Genomic DNA, 11,484 nt, shown 5'->3' with positions numbered 1-11,484 from the left:
GGGAATTATTACCATAACATATTTCTTCCTTTCTGATTCCTTTAATTTCAGCTGAAATTAGTAATCAGTAATCAGCTAGCTGCTCAATTCATGTTTTCAGTGAGGCATGATATTATAATTATCCAGGGTAAAACATGTACATTGTACACATTATAACACCTGGATACAATCATTTCTGAATGTAAAATGCAACATTCTCATTCTGGTAAAAAAAAAAAAAAAAAAAAAAAAAAAAAAAAAAAGCTTGTAGTGCTCTCCACCAAACAGTTGGTGGCAGTGGTGCACCGAGTTGGGTCAAAACCCGCTGTTTAACAAAGAAGAAGAAGAACACGACTTGGCTAACTAACAGTGCTGCATGCTCTCCGCTCTCTTTTGGCAAATAAAAGTTTATGTTCAAGACGGTAATTTGCCTGTTCAGTCTCTATACTACGATTAAGAGACCACTGAGAGCAGAAGAGGAGACTAACGCTGGATGATCATCGACTGGATCACAGAAAACCAACACAACCACGAGTTAGCAGCTAACTTCAAATGGCGAGGCCTTCCTACAGTCATCACAAGGTAATGGAACCTGATGTGAGCGCAAACCCATTTTAGACAGAAAAGACAGAACTTGCTTGAAGCTTGATTATGCCAGACATGGACTAATGAGAACCAAGCCAGCACATTTTTGACTAGCACGGAGCTAACGTTAGCCACAGAGAGGCACAGGCCTAATTCATATTTTGTCCATGTTTTAATTTATTCTGATATTAAGCCAGAAGCCTAAAGGTGTCAGTAAGGTGTGTGGGCATCTCACTTCCAAGGACATGCAGGTTGGGTGAATTGGAAACTTTATAATTGTCCAGGTCACTTATAAAAGAGGTCTCGATCTCAAAGGGACTAATTTGCTTAAATAAATGCTAAATTTAAAATATACATAACTTTTTATGACCATGACTAATATATATACTCTGTCTTTAAGTTTAAGTTTAAGTAATGTCAGTGCCCAGAAAGAGACTTTATAAAGATAAGTTTGATAATATTTTCGATCATTGTTTGTTCCCCACCACAGTAACCATGCCTGCTGCCTTAAGAGTTGTTAAATCACTGAATCCTCCATCTGACCAGTCGGTTGAGTGTGTGCCTGCAGTTGATTCACATCAGCCCGATCTTTATCCCGAGGTTTGTACTATAATGGTTAAATAAGATTGTTCAGTGTCTTGTGCCAGAAGATTCTAAAAATTCACATTCAGCAAGCAAAATATTCAAAATTTCTGGCAAGAAATATTCTGTTCTATTTGGGATATAATTTGAAAATACAGTAAAATCTGCCAGTAATGAAGTTGTATATACTAACTTTCCTTATTTAAAGAAATAATTTACAGGTCTTGTTACTTAATTGACATGTTTATTTATTGCTGATATAAAGTTACAGAATTCCTTTTATAAAAACTCAGTTTCTATGTCCCTTGCATAATGTTTCATTTGCATAGTGTGTGCATACTGTCTATGGTACCATACACTTGAAACAGGAGGACTTGTATGCTATACTACTGAGGTTTACCACCTTATCTGGTGTGGGAAAAGTGATCTGTCCAAAAAAAAAAAAATTTTTGAGATTCTTTTGGTGGGTAAATAGACCTGAGAAAGCACCAGAATTAGGGCTGAAACGATGAGTCGAGTAACTTGAATAATTCGATTACAAAAAATGTTTGAGGCAAATTCTGTTCCTCGAAGCTTCGTTTAATGTTGTAGCACATATGTCAGGCCTGTGTGTGGCGCTGCAACATCCGCAGAAAAAAAAACAAAAGGCGAGCATAACAGCTAATCAAATTAGCAACGATAGCTACCGCTTTCCAACGTGACAGAGAAAAATAAAGCCTTTTAAGAGAAAGATGGTCCATACTGATCATCTGAAATAGACTTACTGTGCATTTAAAGCGAAGCAGTGTGTTTGTCTATTTTTCTGCTCTACGTGGGGAGGGACTATTGACCCGGTGGCCAGCTGTTGTCTCTCTCTGCCCAGCGTGAGGAGCTCTCAGACCGGGCGAGTCACAGCTCTGTCCCCGGCTACATTGACAAACAGCAGAAGTCCACTCTTTCTTCTGTGTTTACCTCAGACTCACACTGAGTGTTTCACTTTTTAATGATGCGTTTTTGGGCAACACACAACACTTCACGAACACGGTAACTTAAATAATAAAAACTGACTGCGATGCTGCATGTTTCAACCTCCAGCTGAAATGCATCTGCTGAAGAGAAAGAGGGATAAAAAAAATCACGCAGGGACCCAGTCCATCAACCTTCATTTAAAAAAAAAAAAAACTTGGTTAATTTTTACAAATTGGACAAAACAAAATAGAAGGCTACATCCCATCGCCATTTCAGCAAAATGACAGTGACGTGTCATTGCTTATAGACAGCCCATTGATGTTGTTTAAAACGCAAAAGTACTTTTTATCCGATTACTCGATTAATCGCCAGAATAATCGATAGAATACTTGACTGCTAAAATAATTGATACCTACAGCACTAACCAGAATGCATTTGAGATTTCACATTTTTCTGGGGGACAACCACCTGACCAACCATCAGGGCCTTGCCAAGATCTTTCAAGTTTGTTTTTTTTTTTTTTTTGTTGTTTTTTTCCTCCATGGCTCACTTTCATCACTGAGTGGTGGCCAAGTGGTTAATGCGCTTGGTTTCAGTGCAAAAGGTTCCGGGCTCAAATCCCACCCCTGCCACATTTCTCCATGTAATGTGGAGTTGCATCAGGAAGGGCATCCGGCGTAAAACCTGTGCCAATTCAACATGCAGATCCACCTCAGATTTGCTGTGGCGACCCCGAGTGCAAACAAGGGAGCAGCCGAAGGGACTTACTTACCTACTTACTTTCATCACTCAGTTCATTCACAGATTTGTCTGTGCTGAAGATGAAAGGTCAACAGCATTGGTTTAATCCTTTGTGAAGCATAGGATTTAATGTAAAGTGAGAACTTCTGTATTAAGGTTGTAACATATGGATCTATATACATTTTGTGTTCCAGGAGAAGCAGAATGACATCATTCACAGTATCAAACAGCTAAATGACAGAGTTGGTGCACTGCATCCTTGGACTGTCCCTGAAAGTGTCGGTTCCCAGACATACCAGGAGAGAGAAAAATGTGGACGCTGCTAAGATGATCATCCGAAGAATGGCCAGCTAAACCAGAAGTGTGGGCTTGAACCAATTCCAAGCACTGCCTGGAAGTAATGGGCCTTCCAGTAAAGTCACTCAAAGAAGTGAGTTAATGTGTTTTCTGTTTGTTAGATCCTCATCACCTTAATAAAGTTTTGCTGTTTCATTTTTTACACAGTATATTATGAAACATGCTGTATTTATGGAAATACGGTAACTAAAGCCTTTCACATTGCATGCTTTATACGCATCAGGCAACGCGTCACGTCAACGCCTCCCACACCCCCGACGCGTTCCGTGTGGCAAGGGGACGGAGACTTTTGCTCAGATGTTTTTTTTTTTCTTTCTCCAGAGGAAAGCTGAGTGATCGCCATGTTGTATGTGCGTCGATGAACCACGAAAAAGCTTTAATACAGCAGTCAAATTAATTTTGAGGTTTAAAAAAAGCATTTGCAAGGATTTTTCTTCAGAAAACTGCTCTGTATAAATGAGCAGTCCTGTGACACCTTCCTGTTTTGTAGGCATCAGTGGTTTCTGCCGCTAGTCTTCCATGTTTGGACCCGACACATTGTTTCTTTTGGACAGTGTGAAGCTTTGTCACAGTTCAGAGCGGCAAAAGTTGGATTGGGTTGAACTTTTACCACGTCAGCCTGTTGACAAGCAGGAATGTGCACACTCCCGGCAGAAGCGATGGTTTAGCTCGCTTTTGACGTGACGCTTCAGACGCCTCTAAAAAGCAACGCGTTTCATTGAAAATACTTTTTAGACCGATTTGTGGCGCCTCTGATGCTTCCAAAGCATGTGGTGTGAAAAGTCCTTTACACAAATAACAGTGGGTACAGAGGATTAATCATTTTTGTCTGATCTGCTTTCACCTGTGTGGTATACCTAATTGATAACTAAATTGAGAAAATTCTGGAAGCAATATAAACAGCTTGTTAAAAATATAGGGCCTGTCCAATAAGGTGCTGAGTTGAATACCAGTTATGACCATGTAGCTCAAATTATACAATATCTGAACAGAAAAATGTATATAATTGCTTATGACTAACAAAGGAAATTTTCAACTTGCAGCTCAAGAGTACTAATGACAGACTTGATGGTGAGGACGAGGGAACCAGGCACCAGAGGAATGCCCTAATCAATACCTTAACTGCATACACCCCTGGAATGGAACAAGGGAAGTATACAGTAACAGTCATTGTCAGGGGCGGCTTGAACGCTACGGCTCCTGTTTATCTTTGGCAGCCAGGACAAGTCAGGAACTGTCAATTGCCAGGGACGTGCCACAAATTTAGAGTTGTCATGGCAACTGCAATAAAAATTACATCAATGGACAGTACTACCATTATTTCTACAATTGTGCCATAATCCGAAGATGTCCTGTCCGAGCAGAATCAAAGAAGTATAGACGGGACCATCCTGAACTTTTTCCTGACCCAGATTACAGGTTTGAAAAACTAACAATCTTGCAAATCTGTTTTTTTTTTGGGGGGGGGGTGTCACAGTAGAGAGGCACCGTGACGTCTGGTCTCTGGCTGCGAATCCAACATGGCAGAATCCACTTCAAAACAGCTTCATTTCTGTGTAAATCTAACATGTCTATCATATATTATGTAAAAGCTACTGAAAAACACTTTGAAAACTGAAAACACTGTTTTCACAACCTGATAACACCTCTGCAGTGATTTACAAGGAGCCACCAAGACACCCAGACAACTTAGGAGAAGTTAATAGGCTTACGTGGCTGTGACTGGAGAAATTGTGCACAGTGCAAGCTTTGCATTTTGCATCACTAATCTTAGCTTCATAGTGGAGTAGAGCACAGAAGGATTTTCTTTCACCAAAACAGATCAAATCCAGGCATCTCAGGTGTATCTTCTGGCAATTTGTAGCTAAAGGTTCAGGTCTTCTTTTTTAAGAAAATCCTCCTCTATACAACTTCATCATGAAGATGGATAACTGGTGATACAAAATGCAAAGCTTGAACTGTGCATAATTTCTCCAATCACAGCCACGCAAGCCTATAACTTCTGGGTTGTCTGGGTGTCTTGATGGCTTTCCTCACTCTTCTTCTTCTTGCACACTCACTCAGTTTTTCAGAACTGTTCATGCAGATTTACCATAGAGTGCCATATTGTTTGTATTCTTCATAATTGATGTAAAGTCCAAACCATTCAGTGGCAGCTTTACCCTCAGAGAGCCTCATCCACAACCACCACAAAAGACAGGCAGTACATGGTATTAAGAAGAGGGGTATGTAATCTTTTGATCAGGTTAATTTGAGTAGTTTGTGTTGTCATTATGATTTGAAAAGAGTAAACACTGTTGTTTGCCGGTAAATGGCTTCACCCAACCATGAACCATGAGCGAAAAAAAAAGTTGTTATTGTTCATATTCTCTGAAAAATGGCCAAAAAAAAAAAAAAAAAAACAACTAAACTTCTGCCAGGGTATGTAAACTTTTGGCCCCACCTGTATACATATAGATTCCAATTAAATAATTATTAAGAGGACTGCACATACGGCTGAGGGTATTTTATATGATATCGGGGTTTATATTCTATAATATCAAAGCTTATGGTCAGATTAGTAGCATTACTTAATTTGCATTGTACATGGAATATTTTTGATAAAATTTAATTTTACCTCCAGAGAACCTTTTTATTTGGGGATTAAACATTAATTTAAATTAATAATTTTGTATTTTTGTATATTTTTTTCATCGTGAATTTCCTCAGGAAATTTATTGATTGTAATATGTTTGTGTTAAACTGTTCAGTTTCGCTAACTGACTAATCTGACTAATGTCATACTGAGTCTTCAAATCTGCGATTTAAAAACTTCCATAGGAATTTTCTCAGGGAATTTATTGATAGTAATGTTTGTTAAAACTGTCCACAGTTTTGCTCTTAAGTATGACTTTTATTAATTGTATGTAGATGTCTAAAAGATTGTTGTAGTTTTTGTTTCAAGTGGTGATTTATGTTTAAGTTGAATTTATTTTTGCTCCTAAAATGTGTATTATTGGTTGTATGTAGATAAATAGATGAATTATTATTTTTTTTTTTTTAAGGTTTCATTATTAATTCTAGAAGAGTTATTCTTATATCTGAACATTTTTTTGGAGTAGCGTTTGTGGTTTACCGCTTAAGAAATGTTTTGTAACGTTGAAAATTTTTCATTTTATGTGCTTTTTGAGCAATGATGTTTAATTCTGTAAAGATGAATTCCTTTATCAATTAAGTGATTTCAAAAGTTTGTCCATTACTTATTTTATATGTTCCACAATATAATTCCACATTGCAAGTCACTATTGAAATAAAACCTATTGAATTTTAAAACATTTATAAAGTTTGTTTTACTTTTTTTTTTAGTTCTCAATAGGAACAATCACAAAAATTGTAGGTAATTGAGCAAGAACATTGCACGATCATATGAACAAAGAATGAGGACAGGTAATGTTCGCATGCGAACACTACAAATGTTCATTTAATGTTCTGCTGCAACTGTTCATTTGGTGTTTGTGAACACTTGTGAACGTTTGTATAATGTTCATTGAATGTTCGCATGCAAACATTACCTGTCCTCATTCTTTGTTCATATGATGTTCATGCAGTTAGACTCTTTCTCTCCGATTGTTCTGAGTTATTTTCATTAGTTACTTCATCCAAACAATCAACATGTTTATTAGACCCCATTCCTACCAGGCTGCTCAAGGAAGCCCTACCATTATTTAATGCTTCGATCTTAAATATGATCAATCTATCTTTGTTAGTTGGCTATGTACCACAGGCTTTTAAGGTGGCAGTAATTAAACCATTACTTAAAAAGCCATCACTTGACCCAGCTATCTTAGCTAACTATAGGCCAATCTCCAACCTTCCTTTTCTCTCAAAAATTCTTGAAAGGGTAGTTGTAAAACAGCTAACTGATCATCTGCAGAGGAATGGTCTATTTGAAGAGTTTCAGTCAGGTTTTAGAATTCATCATAGTACAGAAACAGCATTAGTGAAGGTTACAAATGATCTTCTTATGGCCTCGGACAGTGGACTCATGTCTGTGCTTGTTCTGTTAGACCTCAGTGCTGCTTTTGATACTGTTGACCATAAAATTTTATTACAGAGATTAGAGCATGCCATAGGTATTAAAGGCACTGCGCTGCGGTGGTTTGAATCATATTTGTCTAATAGATTACAATTTGTTCATGTAAATGGGGAATCTTCTTCACAGGCTAAAGTTAATTATGGAGTTCCACAAGGTTCTGTGCTAGGACCAATTTTATTCACTTTATACATGCTTCCCTTAGGCAGTATTATTAGACGGTATTGCTTAAATTTTCATTGTTACGCAGATGATACCCAGCTTTATCTATCCATGAAGCCAGAGGACACACACCAATTAGCTAAACTGCAGGATGTCTTACAGACATAAAGACATGGATGACCTCTAATTTCCTGCTTTTAAACTCAGATAAAACTGAAGTTATTGTACTTGGCCCCACAAATCTTAGAAACATGGTGTCTAACCAGATCCTTACTCTGGATGGCATTACCCTGACCTCTAGTAATACCGTGAGAAATCTTGGAGTCATTTTTGATCAGGATATGTCATTCAAAGCGCATATTAAACAAATATGTAGGACTGCTTTTTTGCATTTACGCAATATCTCTAAAATCAGAAAGGTCTTGTCTCAGAGTGATGCTGAAAAACTAATTCATGCATTTATTTCCTCTAGGCTGGACTATTGTAATTCATTATTATTAGGTTGTCCTAAAAGTTCCCTAAAAAGCCTTCAGTTAATTCAAAATGCTGCAGCTAGAGTACTGACTGGGACTAGAAGGAGAGAGCATATCTCACCCATATTGGCCTCTCTTCATTGGCTTCCTGTTAATTCTAGAATTTAAAATTCTTCTTTTTACTTATAAGGTTTTGAATAATCAGGTCCCATCTTATCTTAGGGACCTCGTAGTACCATATCACCCCAATAGAGCGCTTCGCTCTCAGACTGCAGGCTTACTTGTAGTTCCTAGGGTTTGTAAGAGTAGAATGGGAGGCAGAGCCTTCAGCTTTCAGGCTCCTCTCCTGTGGAACCAGCTCCCAATTCAGATCAGGGAGACAGACGCCCTCTCTACTTTTAAGATTAGGCTTAAAACTTTCCTTTTTGCTAAAGCTTATAGTTAGGGCTGGATCAGGTGACCCTGAACCATCCCTTAGTTATGCTGCTATAGACGTAGACTGCTGGGGGGTTCCCATGATGCACTTTCTCTTTTTGCTCTGTATGCACCACTCTGCATTTAATCATTAGTGATCGATCTCTACTCCCCTCCACAGCATGTCTTTTTCCTGGTTCTCTCCCTCAGCCCCAGCAGAAGACTGCCCCTCCCTGAGCCTGGTTCTGCTGGAGGTTTCTTCCTGTTAAAAGGGAGTTTTTCCTTCCCACTGTAGCCAAGTGCTTGCTCACAGGGGGTCGTTTTGACCGTTGGGGTTTACATAATTATTGTATGGCCTTGCCTTACAATATAAAGCGCCTTGGGGCAACTGTTTGTTGTGATTTGGCGCTATATAAAAAAAAAAATTGATTGATTGATGCAGTGTTCATGCCACGTTTGCAAACGTTCTCATGCAAACGTTCAATGAACATTCAAAGAACATTTGGTTTCTGGGTGGGGAGGGAGCACCTCCACCTCCAATCACACACTCGTGCAGCTCCTGTTTAACCACTTATCTGGTTTGGGGTGTGAGGTGAAGCCGTCGCTGATCACACCAAACGCCAATCCCACAGATAAGGACACACCACAGGAAAATGGCTGCAAAGAAGTTCAGATTATTACTTTGTAAGTCAGCAGAGAAGTTACCTGAATGGTAGCTGATTCCTCGGCGGGGAGGTGGAGTTGCAGTCCGGCCTTTATGGTGGTGGTGATGTGTAGTGGATGAGTGACAGCTGGTACGGATGATGAGTGACAGCTGTCACTCCCGGTCGCTCCAACGCCCTCTCGTGCTTGAAGCCCGCACTTCAAGCAGGGCGCCATCTTGTGGTGGTGGGCCAGCAGTACCTCCTCTTCAGCGGCCCACACAACAGTAATGTCCCTTTAAACAGTTTGTATGAAAGATTGTTTGGGTAGTTTCTATGGAGATAAACAGTGACATAAGAGCACATGTATATAGCGCCAAATCACAACAAACAGTTGCCCCAAGGCGCTTTATATTGTAAGGCAATGGTGTGGTGGATATTACATTTACAAGGCCAATAGTGCCCGTAGTTAAAGAATCACCCAAATTTAATCTGACAATTTTTTTTGATTAATCCATTTTTACTCAATATAACAATAAATTTACTCAAAGTGAAACAGTTGCACTTTATATTTCAGTATTCAGTTGTCTTCACTATGAAACAGAAAATCTGGAAGTATGTAGGTTCTTTTGACTTTTTTCATTTGGGATCACTACAGTTGATCTGACACAGATAAGCATGTTGATTTGACAAGTTTTACAGTGGATGCCCTTCCTGATGCAATTCCACACTACATGGAGAACAGGCAGGGGTGCAACCGGGAACCTTTTAAAAAATAAAATAAAAATACAGTTTTGTAATGAGTTACTTTATTGTTTTGGTACGTGCAGGAGGTGGAGGCTCTCAGGCTCCCTGAGACACACGTGGGGGCTCGATTCAGTTTATCGATTCAGCATCAAATCACAACATAAGTTGCCCCAAAGCGCTTCACAAGAGTAACGTCGAACCTCACCAACCCCCAGTGGTAAAAACTCCCTCACAGCAAGAAACGTCAAGTACTGCTTAGATTAAATATACAAAGTACAACATAGGCACAAAGAAGAACAAAAAGGTTAGATGGTCTTTAGAATCATGTTATCATCCTTCAGCAGGTGGCATCCAAAAACAGTACATCTTCCACTGCAACCATCTGCTCTGACATGATGGATGCACTTTGTTGGTGTGTGAGTGTCACACCATCTGGCAGTGGGCAGAATCTGTCAGCTTCCATATCTGCTGTGTGGACCGTGTTGTTGGGGTTCCACCTTGCGGCCCATTTGGCTGGGGTTTTAGGGTTTTTCTTATTTTTGGGGTTTTCAGTTGTTTGGTTAAGTACTATGTATATGTCGTGGACATGAATGAGTGAAGCTCTTCAGCATCTCACCATGTCTTTTAGGTCTAGGGATAGGTATTGATAAGATTTTATCCATATCAATGCCATTATCGCTTCCACTTATCGATCTGATTCCTTATCGATTCCCTTATCAATATCTCTTGAGAATTTTCTGTGTACTAAAAGTAGGCTTTACAGGTTGTCTATATCAACATTTTATTGAGTCTTGAAGTAAATAAATATGAAATTGGTCACTGGATCCTTGATCCCTGGACTTACAACCCCAATTCCAATTAATTGGGACATTGTGTAAAATGAAAATAAAAACAGAATACAATGATTTGCAAATCCTGTTCAACCTATATTCAATTGAATACACCACAAAAACAAGATATTTAATGTTCAAACTGATAAACTTTGTTTTTGTGCAAATATTTGCTTATTTTGAAATGGATGCCTGCAACACATTTCAAAAAGTTGGGACAGGACAGCAAAAGACTGGGAAAGTTGATAAATGCTCAAAGAACACCTAATTGGAAACAGGTGAGTGTCATGATTGGGCATAAAAGGAGCATCCCCAAAAGGCTTAGCTGTTCACAATCAAAGATGGGGCAAGGATCACCACTTTGTGAACAACTGCATGAAAAACATATTCAAACAGTTTAAGAACAATGTTTCTCAATGTTCAACTACATGGAATTTAGGGATTCCATCATCTACAGTCCATAATATAATCAGAAGATTCAGAGAAGCTGGAGAACTTTCTACACATAAGTGTAAGGCCGAAAACCAACATTTATGCCCGTGACCTTTGATCCAGGTGACACTGCATTAAACACTGACATTGTGTAAAGGATCTTACTGTGTGGGCTCTGGAACACTTCAGAAAACCATTGTCAGTTAACACAGTTTGTCGTTACATCTACAAGTGCAAGTTAAAACTCCACCATGCAAAGCAAAAGCCATACCTCAACATCCAGAAACACCGCCACTTTCTCTGGGCCCAAGCTCATTTGAAATGGACAGACGCAAAGTGGAAACGTGTGCTGTGGTCTGATGAGTCCACATTTCAAATTGTTTTTGGAAATCATGGACGTTGTGTCCTCCAGACAAAAGAGGCAAAAGACCATCAAGATTGTAACCAGCGCAAAGTTCAAAAGCCAGCATCTGTGACGGTATGGGCAACTTACACATCTGTGATGGCACCATCAATGCTGA

General features: G+C 39.1%; 1 long non-coding RNA gene across 1 annotated transcript; it reads left to right on the top strand.

Moving 5' to 3' along the window:
* The first annotated feature begins 328 nt into the window (after positions 1-328).
* Positions 329-4,278, top strand: LOC117519540. Its single transcript, XR_004563336.1, has 4 exons — positions 329-561; positions 1,055-1,164; positions 3,030-3,265; positions 4,236-4,278. It is a non-coding gene; the product is annotated as an uncharacterized LOC117519540 (long non-coding RNA).
* Positions 4,279-11,484: the final 7,206 nt, after the last annotated feature.

Source organism: Thalassophryne amazonica, chromosome 10 (genome assembly GCF_902500255.1).
Source record: "Thalassophryne amazonica chromosome 10, fThaAma1.1, whole genome shotgun sequence".
Classification (NCBI taxonomy): Eukaryota; Metazoa; Chordata; class Actinopteri; order Batrachoidiformes; family Batrachoididae; genus Thalassophryne; species Thalassophryne amazonica.
This window is presented reverse-complemented; position numbering and strand designations above follow the sequence as displayed.